Below are 11086 nucleotides of genomic sequence, written 5' to 3'. Positions count from 1 at the left end.
CAGATAATCTGCACAGCCCCCACCTTACCCTCTCACTTGGCGAACAAGGGATTGGCGGTCAATGCACACAAAGACCAAAGGCCAGGTTTGCCAGTCTGGTTGTCATCTGGTTGGGTAAGATGAAAGTCTTTCAGTCTGCTCTTATGGACAAGGTGTAGGCCTACCCATGTCCTACCACACCAAAGCACTTGCAAATTTCCTTAGGCCTCCTAGAGTGTTGGTATCCTTTTATTCCTCATTTGGCCCAACTCCTTAGGCCCCTATACTGCTAGTCAAGATGGGTGCCCACCGGGACCGGTCCACAAAGGAGGATGAGGCCTTTGAACAAGCTAAAGTTGCAGTGAAACAAATACAAGCCTAGGACTTGTAGTGCAAGGGCAGCCTTGTGAACTGAACATAGCCAGTTACCCTGAGGGGTTTGGGTGGGGCCTGTGGTGAAGGCAAGGACATGTGTGCCTTTTGGATTCTGGTTGCAACTGTGGAAGGGGGCTTCAGCTAGCTAGAGTGCCACAACTCTGGGCTATGTATACCTTACAGTAAGTGGAGGACATTACAAAGTGGGTCCTGGTGCTATTACGCACCCAGTACCCACACCAGGTTGACTAAACGGTACCTTCCAGAAGTTAAAGCCTGGGAATGCCCAAACACAGATTGTAGCCAAAAGGCATGCATACCTCAACAAAGGGGCATATTCATTAATAGCCCCTTGAGCACAGAGCTCCATTTGGTGCTCAGTACTGTCACCTATGTGACAACTGAATTGAAAGAGGCCGCTGAACCTCCACAGATTCCCTCCTTTGTACAGGAGGGACAGGGCCCAATTCTTGACCAGATCTGGTACACAGAAAGCTTGCTATGAGGCAATCCTTGCATGTGGACAGTTGCAGCCATCCAGCTGTCCACTGATAGGATCTGGCTTGATACAGGCCTGGGACATATTAACTAATGGGCTGAGCTGAGATCCACCTAGATGATCCTCCTCTATGAGCCGGACCCAATAGTCTTGTGTACCAACAGCTGGGCTGTCTTTAAGGGACTTGCTATGTGGCTACCACAAGGAGAAGCTCAGGATTGGATGGTAGCAGGCTGCCTGCTTTGGGGTGCTGGCATGTGGAAGGACATTCTCTGTTACATCCAGGGAATGCATGTAACAGTATTCCATGTGGATGCCCACACAGCATCTACACCATCTGGAAATCAACATGAGAACAAGCTAGCCTGCATTTGTCTCTTCAAGTTAGTCTCCACATACGCGGCCCAATGGCTACCCAAAAAGACAGGACACTGGGGACAGCATTCCCTTTGGGCCATGGTGAAGAATTGGGGCCTGCCACTATGACATAAAGACACAGTACACCTTTGTCAGCAATGTCCTACCCATGCACAGGAATGCCCCAGGCCCTTGCCACCTAATACTGGACAGATCCCCTGGGGCCAGAGTCCAGTACAATGGTGGCAGGTAGACTATGTAGGGCATTTGTTTCTATCTAATGGCTGCTACTATGCCTTGACTCGTGTGGACACCTGCACAGGGCTACCACAGTCATACCCAGCAAGCATGCTACCCAGAAAACTACCATAAAAGGACTAGAGTTGCTGTATGTGGCCTATGGTGTCCCCACCAATATCAACAGTGACCGGGGCTTGCACTTTACCAGACATGAAGTGCAGGAACGGGCGGAGGCCCTGGATATCCACTGGCATTTCCACCTGCTGTACAACCCTGCAGCCGTGGGGCTGATTTAAAGGATGAATGAGCTGTTGAAGCAACAACTCCAGCAGGAGACACACTCTGGCTCTGTGGACACACCACTTACCAGCAGTTGTTGCCACTCTGAATGAACATGACGTCCTCATCACCAGTGCATATGTCCTTCTGATGCAAGAATGTGACACCACTGTCACGATCCAGGTGGACAAGGTAAGGGACAGTACTCCTTTGTCCCAACCTGAGACTCAAGATAACCTGTGATTGCCCTTGCCACAGGACCTATCCACTGGGGAGCATATCATTACGTGGCCTTGGAAATGGCAAGCCAGTCCCCGATGCTTTGGTTTTTCCACTCTGTGGGAGAAGGGCCTAGATGAAGATACACAGGTCACACCTATTTTGCACCCTGCTCCCCATCGTATTTCTAAAATAATGAATCCTGGTCCTCCCTTGTGAAAAGGGATGATCATCCTCTCATTATGGAACATCATGACATTCCCATTGTCTTATTCTGGCCTCCCGCAATGTATCCCAGAGGCAGCCAATCCATTTGGTGATGTAAGCTAGGCCCCAGGCCACTGCCAAGGGTGGTGCTTTCTCAGAACAATACAACTTCCTGTGTCTTGTTGAATGGCTGTAATTGCCCTTCCTTGTACTCACTAAACATCTCATCTTCCACCCACAGATGGTGTACAGCAGACCCTCTTCACCAACTAGGTACAGATGGTGGCCTCTCTCCAAAACAAAATAGACTGTTGGGCCTGTGAAGAGCTGCCCCTCCCCTCCACCATGGGCCTGCTGTGGTGAATCCAAAATCAACTCCCAAGTTGGATTATTTTTTGTTTTAGTTTGTATTGCTGCTGCAGCAGTCTGGCGGCAATGCTTCTCCACATTATGTGGCCCCTGGGAAATCATGGAAGAATAGCGTGATAAGAATGTGAGGGCTGTTCCAGGGTAGCTGGGGTGGACTGTATGGTAGAAGTACCTGACAGCAGTTCCTTAACTTAGCCATAACCTGAGAATGGCCCTGTATGGCAGAAGCACTTGAATGTGTGCTCAGAGTTCCCAGCTAAGGAATCCAGGAGTGGCCAACCCAGGCATTCATTCCTTATCTATGAGGAACATCTGAGCCCCTGGCCTGTCTAGTGAAACACAGGCCATACAAGGGATCATGGCCCTTTGCTTTGGGTTAAGTGAAGGTTGCCAGGTGAAGATGGTTAGGGGGAGGGTGCTATATAAACTACATGCTTTTTGCAAGGAGTTGCAGTTCTCCTGCCCAGCCTACTGCCTCTGGGCTGTGTGGTTCTCCAGCCCAGCACCCTCTCACTGGGCTGTGTGGTTCTCCTGTCCAGCCTGCCACCACTGGACCTCCCTCTTTGTAGGTTTCCTGCGAATAAAGCTCTATGTCCTGTTTGCTGGCTCTGGGTCTCTTCTTCAGTCTCTTGAACATGTTGCCATCCCTGTTTAGGTTAATAGGGGTTCAGCATGACATAAGTATAACATGAAAAAAACTTAGTGACATGACCAAATTTTAAAATATCTTCCTTAAAATATTCAATTATAAAATATAATGCAGAATGTCAAGACAGAATCAGCATATGCAGAAATAACCCTTCCTACACTGAGTTGAGAAAAATAATAGAGAATATATTTAAAATAATTTAATATAAATATAGCTGCATTGAAATCAGAGTAATTCTCAGCAGAATAATGTGAGCACTATTTTAAATAAGGAAAGTAAGGAAAAACTCAGTCTCTGCAAGACATTAAAGCAAGAAGCATCAGGGATGACAGCAGAAAAGCTACTATGGAAAAGCAAGATACTCCTCACATCTGGAGATAGTCAGCACCACGAAAGAGAGACAACAGATCCAACAAATAGAAGAATTTACAAGCTGATGAAACAGTAAAATGAGTATTCAGAACAGGGCTTAAAACATGTATATTTAATATCCTGAAAAGATAAAGATGGTAAATACCATCAAACAAGAAAACAGGAGATAATAAAAGGTTAGTGGACATTTCAAGAAATGAAACGAGCGACCTGGGAAAATTTTAAAATGATAGTGCGAAAGGTGATATGCAAAATGGTGTCACTGGTTCAAGCTCTCAAACGGAGTCGGGAAGCCATTCTAAGAAGGACTGCCTGCACATCCCATAGACTTGAAGGAAGAAAAATACCAAACAAACCCAGAAACTTGTTTTGAACCTTTGAGCTGGGCCAAACCTCCATGTCCACAACATCCTGGAAAACAGCTGAATTTAATTCCTGAGCAGTGAAAACTAAAAATAAAATCCTAAGCCCCCCCAACCAACAAAACAGACCCCTCTTGGCCAAAGGGACTTCAGAGAAACCTTAAAAACTGAGTTCCAGGCCATGAAGGGATGGGAGGTCAGACATGCCTCATTGTACTCCCTCCTTTCTGCAGCTTAATGCTGGTCAGTTGTCTGTTAAAATAGAACTCATAGGACTGACAGAATGGACTCTTTGTAGGAAGAAGATACCAAATTATAAGCAGACCTAAGGTCATGCCAGGCAAGGGTTAAGTTACCTATGCCTACACTTAAAGAATAAGCTATGTTCTAATTGCCACAAGGTTCTTCTTTTCCTCTATCAGCAAAACAAGTGTTGGTCTTGAGATAAGCAATGTTAAAACAATTACAGCTCATCTGCCATCAATGCTAACTCATCCCCTCTTCCACAAGCCATAACTACAGCTTTTTATTTATTTATTTATTTTTGTTTTTTTTGAGACGGAGTCTCGCTCTGTTGCCCAGGCTGGAGTGCAGTGGCCGGATCTCAGCTCACTGCAAGCTCCACCTCCCGGGTTCACGCCATTCTCCTGCCTCAGCCTTCCCAGTAGCTGGGACTACAGGCGCCCGCCACCTCGCCCGGCTAGTTTTTTGTATTTTTTAGTAGAGATGGGGTTTCACCGTGTTAGCCAGGATGGTCTCGATCTCCTGACCTCGTGATCCGCCTGTCTCGGCCTCCCAAAGTGCTGGGATTACAGGCTTGAGCCACCGCGCCCGGCCCATAACTACAGCTTTGATTGGACAAGAGACCTATTTCAGTAACTTTCTCCTTATAAGAGACCACAGATTATGGATTGGTGATGGCTGATTTACAGAGGTTGTGAACTTGAGTGTCTTTGTGTCTCTACTTCACCTTTTGACATATAGGGCCTAATTGTAATACGTTTCAATGTTAAATCTCTGTCCCAAAGTGAACATGGAATGCATTTAAAATGCATGCTTGCTTATCACACACGTGTGCATCCCCACTTTGTGAATATTCATAGGTCCTCTTATAAGCTACTGAAAATGTATATTTAGCCAACCTGTTCAGAATAAATTTCTGTCTCATCCTTCCCTTCCTAGAAGTGCCTGCTAATGGTCTCTGCTAGAGGCTACACTTCCCAGCCTGCAGAATGGCCAGCCTGGCAGGCTATAACCCTTTACAAGAAAGTCTCCTCTCCAAAGTTAAGACCTCAAGATTCTTATGTTGACAATAACCACCAAAGAACTATGGACTCATGTACTAAGCCACCCCCTCCACCAATGATAATTCCTTCAAAACAACTTATGTAATCACCCTTAGCTTCTTTTTGATTTTTTTCTTAAAAGCCCCTATGCTCCACCTCTCTTCAGAACACAGTTTCGCTTCTAGTTGAATCTGTGACTCTTAAATTGCAATTCCTAGGACTCCAAAAAATGCCCTGATTTATTGCATCGTAGTCTGGTCTTTAGCCTCCTGTTGGTTGACAACAGCTTGAGAAGTAAATTGGTGGCTGCAACATTGAGGAATTCTTCCAAAGAAATAAAGAGATTATATATATTAATTTTTTTTTTTTTGAGACAGAGTCTCACTATTGTCACCCAGGCTGGAGTGCAAAGGCGCAATCTCAGCTCACTGCAGCCTCCACCTACTAGGTTTAAGCGATTCTCCTGCCTCAGCCTTCTGAGGAGCTGAGATTACCAGCACCTGCCACCACGCCCAGCTAATTTTGGTATTTTTAGTAGAGATGGGGTTTCACCATATTGGCCAGGCTGGTCTCGAACTCCTGACCTCAGGTGATCTGTCCGCCTCGGCCTCCCAAAGTGCTGAGATTACAGGTGTGAGCCACCGCACCTGGCCAAGAGATGCAAAATATAAAAGAAAAAGGAAGTTTAAATACAGTTTCAACAAATAGGAGTTCTAAGTAAGAGAATAGAGAAGATGGAAGAAAGAAAATACTGGAAAAATCTATGGTTAATATTTTTTTCAGAATTTAAGAATGACTACAATCCTTCAATAAAAAAGAACTGCTAAATAAAAATATAGGGTCTTCTTACACTTAAATATAGAATTTCAGAACATTTAGGATAAAGACAATTTTCTAAAAGCTAAGAGAGAAAGGTCAGATTACCTCCAAAGGAATGTAAATCAAATTGGTATCAGATTTCTCGGCAGCATCATTAGGTTGCAAGAAGATACTAATGCATTGTTTTCAACATGTTGAAAGAACAAAAAGTTTAAACAGACAAAACTTTTTGCTGCCAAAAATGTAGTTCACTTATAAGGGGAGCACAAAATGTTTTCCTTGTGGCAAGAAAATCAGCCATATGAATTAAGAGCCCTAACGATGTTCAAATTCTTTAACCTATCTAGGAATCTACATTCCGAAGTGATAATCAGAAATGCAATGCATCGCAAATGCAATAAGCCCTAGTGTAGCATTTTCAACAGCAAAAACTGTAACATTCCAAATATTCAAAATTCGGGGAAGAATTAATCATGGTTCAGCCATATGAATAAATACTTGCCATCATTAATACAATGAAAAGACTAATTAAATAAGGAGCATCACTTAGAACAACAAACCAAAACTGTTCAAACAATAATGATGCTTGTCATCTCACTTAAGAATTTTGGAGGTAGAAAAAAAGCAGTTAGTTAACTCTGGCAAATACTGCTTGCTATCATCCAGTATTTATTCTCCTTTCTCTGAAAGAGAACCCTGATTTTAGGTGGGCACATGGCCGCCTCCAAAATTACCACCTTTTGCAGACTCTATAAATACTAAATACTAGTCAATGTGATATGAGCTGATGTGTCAGACAACTTCCAAGAAGTGTCAAAGTAAGGGTGGGGGGAAGTGCATTTCCTACTTGCTGACTGGAATTCAGAAGTCATAGCTGGAAATCAGGCAGCCATCTTGGCCTATGAAGAGGAAGCCACATCCTGCAGGGTAGCAAAAAAGAATAAATCAGGATCTCTAACACCAAGGAAGGACCATGTTTGCTCTGGAACACCTACTTCTCGACCATTTTTACATGAGAAAGAAATAAACTGCAATTAAGACACTGTTGAGTCTTCTGATACACACATCTGAGCCGAATCTTAAAATCTCGGCTCTACCGTTAGAGTTTCTGATTCAGTAGGTCTGGGGATAGGGCCTTATAGTTCCATTTCTAACAGGTGATGTTAATGCAGCTAGTCTGGGGACCATACCTGAAGAACCACTGCACTAATGGAGGTAATAACTTAGTGATTTTCAAGCTGTGCTTTACATTAGAATCACTGGAAGAGAGGGAGGCTTTAAAAACGCGCACACACACACACACACACACACACACACACACACCCCCAAGGCTAATTTCGGAAACTCTAACTGGTCTAGCCAGATGATTCTAAGGTGTAGACTGAATGCTGTAACTCTTTCCCTACTTACTGAAACAATAGTAATATGAAGGAAATACCTGTGATTCCCCACAGAGGGGAGTTGATATTTAGAAAGCTGCTCTTGATGGCCCAGAACTTGAAGCCAAAAGACTGGATTTAATACCCTGATCTTAGACAGTTATGAGGACCTAGAACAATGTAGTATCTCTAGACCTTGGTTACATTATTTGCAAACTGTGATGAAAATATTTACATGATTGGGTTTTTGTGTAGATTATATGATATAGGTGAAAGTACTTTGTAAACTCAAAGTATTACCCAGAGGTAATAAGGGAGGCCCAGCTGATTCTCTATGGAGAATCTGAGTTAGTTTAGCCCTAGGACTGAACTGAATAAATGGAAAAAGTAGGAGAAAAACAATAGAGAACATAAGAAATAACATAGGATTCATCTGTGACTCCCTGCCGGAGGACTAGAATGTGTGGTAGGATTGGAGTACCTCCTGTGATGGGTGCTGCTCCCTCTTCCTTTTCTTATTATCATGATTATATTTTCATCAGGTGTTCCTAGTCTGAAATAACTCCTCAGGTGATATTCCTGGCCTGAAGCACACAGACCTTGTCTGTATAGAAGCAGGTGTTAAAGAATGGATATTCCAGTGATTAGGATCATTATACCGCCATCATTAACCAGAACTTGAAATCACCAGTCTCTGCAATGTTTCCCAGGTGGCTGTTTTATATTTAGGTGTTTGGCTGTGGATGTACCAGATGTCAGAATCTGACCCTGACACTTCTACTTTCAGGATAAAGGGGGATTTAGATTGGGTCCTTGAGGGCCTCGGGTGCCAGACTGAATTTGGACTTTATTCTGTAGCCTGTGTAAGTCACTTTTTTTTTTTTTTTTTTTTGAGACAGAGTACCACTCTGTCGCCCAGGCTGGAGTGCAGTGGCGTGATCTAGGCTCACTGCAAGCTCTGCCTCCCCGGTTCACGCCATTCTCCTGCCTCAGCCTCCCGAGTAGCTGAGACTACAGGCGCCTGCCACCACGCCTGGCTAATTTTTTGTATTTTTAGTAGAGACGGGGTTTCACCGTGGTATCCAGGAGGTCTCGATCTCCTGACCTTGTGATCCGCCCACCTCGGCCTCCCAAAGTGCTGGGATTACAGGGATGAGCCACTGCGCCTGGCCAAGTCACTGGTTTTAATCCCAGAAGTGACAAAGCGTGGTACTCTGAAAGTATCAGCCAGGGGCCTGTGTAATGGATTAGACTGAGCTGAGGCTGAAATCAAGATGACCAGCATAGAGGTTACTGAATACCATAACAGAGTAGAAGCAATAGAAGTTGATGGGAAATAATAAATGCAAGAGATAGGGTGGATGAAAATGAACAGCACTTGGTCATTCATAACTTTCAAATTTTTTTTTGGTGAATACTGGTAGACTTCAATAACTAATGATTGACAAGGCTATCTTTCTTTTCCCTTGGTGCTAAGTAGTGTCCTACAGTTAAAACAAGTCTCAGACTGAATGCTACTACACAAATCTTATCAGCAAGCAGACACAAAAAACAGTACAAATAGTACTTTGTGGCAAAATATTAAGTCTAGACTAACAGCCATTCTGAAGGGTGTCGGCCTGCTACACTCGGATTTCTACTCCACAGTTATGCAAAGAGGTGCTTGTACAATATTCTAGCCAGTCACGTATCTTGAATATCTTGTTTCCACAATGAAGAATTCTTTCTAATCCTTTATGCTGACGTACACCTAGTGCAGATTTACATGGTGATACTGGAAGCATCTGTGCATTCAACTCTGCAGGGAACAGTTTTTATTAGTCTTTCAAATGCCAATTACCCGCCCTGGGCTGTGCAGATTAACTTTCAAACATATACACATCTCACTGAAGTATTCTAAAGTATAAGGACAAGATAACAAGCATCAAAAATGGTTTTAAAGTCATAAGGCAGAAGACCAGGTCAGAGGAAGATGATGAAAAACCACTGATTTAGTGAGCTGGTCTTACTGCTAAGCAACAGAATGCAGCTGTAGTTAATTTAAGCAGAAAGTAAGTTTACTGGAGGACGCTAAGTAGCTCAAAGGATAGCTGGAGATTGAGGCTTGCACCTACATGGCCAGAAACTACCTCTGGCTGTTACCGGTGGAGGGTGTCCAGGTTCTTGGCATCTTGAACAAGGAATTGGACAAAACGCACAAACAAAGCAAGGAAGGAATGAAGCAACAAAAGCAGAGATTGAAAATGAAAGTACACTCCACAGGGCGTGAGCAGCTGGAACATGAGACTCAAGAGCCGGGCGGCCGGGTTATAGAATTTTCTGGGGTATAAATACCCCTAGAGGTTTCCCATTGGCCACTTGGTGTACACCCCACGCAAATATAGTGGCCCACAATCAGTCTGATAGCAGAAAGCAACCAATCAGAGCCTGAAGCGAAGTTACAAAGGTTACACACTATGCAAACATCTGATTCGTTGCGGAAAGCAACCAATCAGAGGTACTTTCAATTTTCCGTCTGCCACGCAGAAAAGGGAGATGGTGGGGGAGGGGGACGGGTCCTTTTGTTCCTCAGGTGTGGAAAGTTGGGGCTTTTCTTTTGATTTAGTTCTAGGAAGTCAGCATGAATCGGCCTTAAGTTCCTTGCCTTTAGACCCTATTCTCCTGCCTCATGGCTATATAGTACAGAGTCTGTCACAGGCTACCCAGAAATGTACACAGAGACTGTTAACAGGCTACAGAACAGATTGGGAAAGGGCTCTGGGGTTGTGACCCTCACCAAGCATAGGCATCTTCCATCTCTGACATGTTAATGGTGGATGCCAACACTCTCACTACTGCCCCAGAAGCTTATCTTGCTGTTGGGGATGGGTTCTCGGTTTCTACACTTGCTATACTCCTACAGGTGACCTGGGAGTGTAGCTTTCTGTACCTTTGTTGACTCATGGCTTCCAGCGGGTACACATGATTGGTTAAACAAGGGTTCAGCATTTCAGCTGCAGCCATTAGACTCTTAACTAAGGTGGGGAATTCTCCAAATACGGAAGGGGATTCAAATGGGAAGCATAATAAATATATATAAATGTCCTTTAAAGGCAAGTTGATTTGGACGTGATGACAATATATTTGAGTAGAAACATCTAGCAGTAGTTGGAAATGTGACACTGGTGTTCCCCAGAGAGCTAGTTACAGATTTGGGAAGTTGAGTTGCGATTGCTTTTAGGAGTCTCGAGAGACTCTAACTCAAAATTTTCATATACATATGCAGAATCTCAATCTGAGGGTTGTTCATTCTTGTAGATGTGCTGGCCACACCAACCCCCAACATCTATTATGAAAATTAGGAAATTCACACTCTATTATGGAAAATAGGAAAAATATAGATAATACATGCACAATAAGTGGGAGGAGAGAAGTAGGGATCGTGGAGAGCCTATTGTACGTTATTATTTTACAAGTATTTAAGTGCTAACTTTGTGTCACACACTATGCTAAGGTGATTTAATGTTTAGCAAAACCCGACATGTCCCAGCATTTGAGGAACTGAAGGGTTCTGAGGGCGGGCCTAAGGAGCTTGGGGCTTAGCTGGTTACAAAGCCATATATTATGCCATATATATTAAAGAGCAGCAACGCCTCCCGCAGTATTTACAACCCACGCGTAGCAGTCCTGTCCGCCCTGTCCCCGTTCGGTCCAGC

The sequence above is a fragment of the Macaca mulatta genome, chromosome 3 (genome assembly GCF_049350105.2).
Source record: "Macaca mulatta isolate MMU2019108-1 chromosome 3, T2T-MMU8v2.0, whole genome shotgun sequence".
NCBI lineage: Eukaryota > Metazoa > Chordata > Mammalia > Primates > Cercopithecidae > Macaca > Macaca mulatta.
This window is presented reverse-complemented; position numbering follows the sequence as displayed.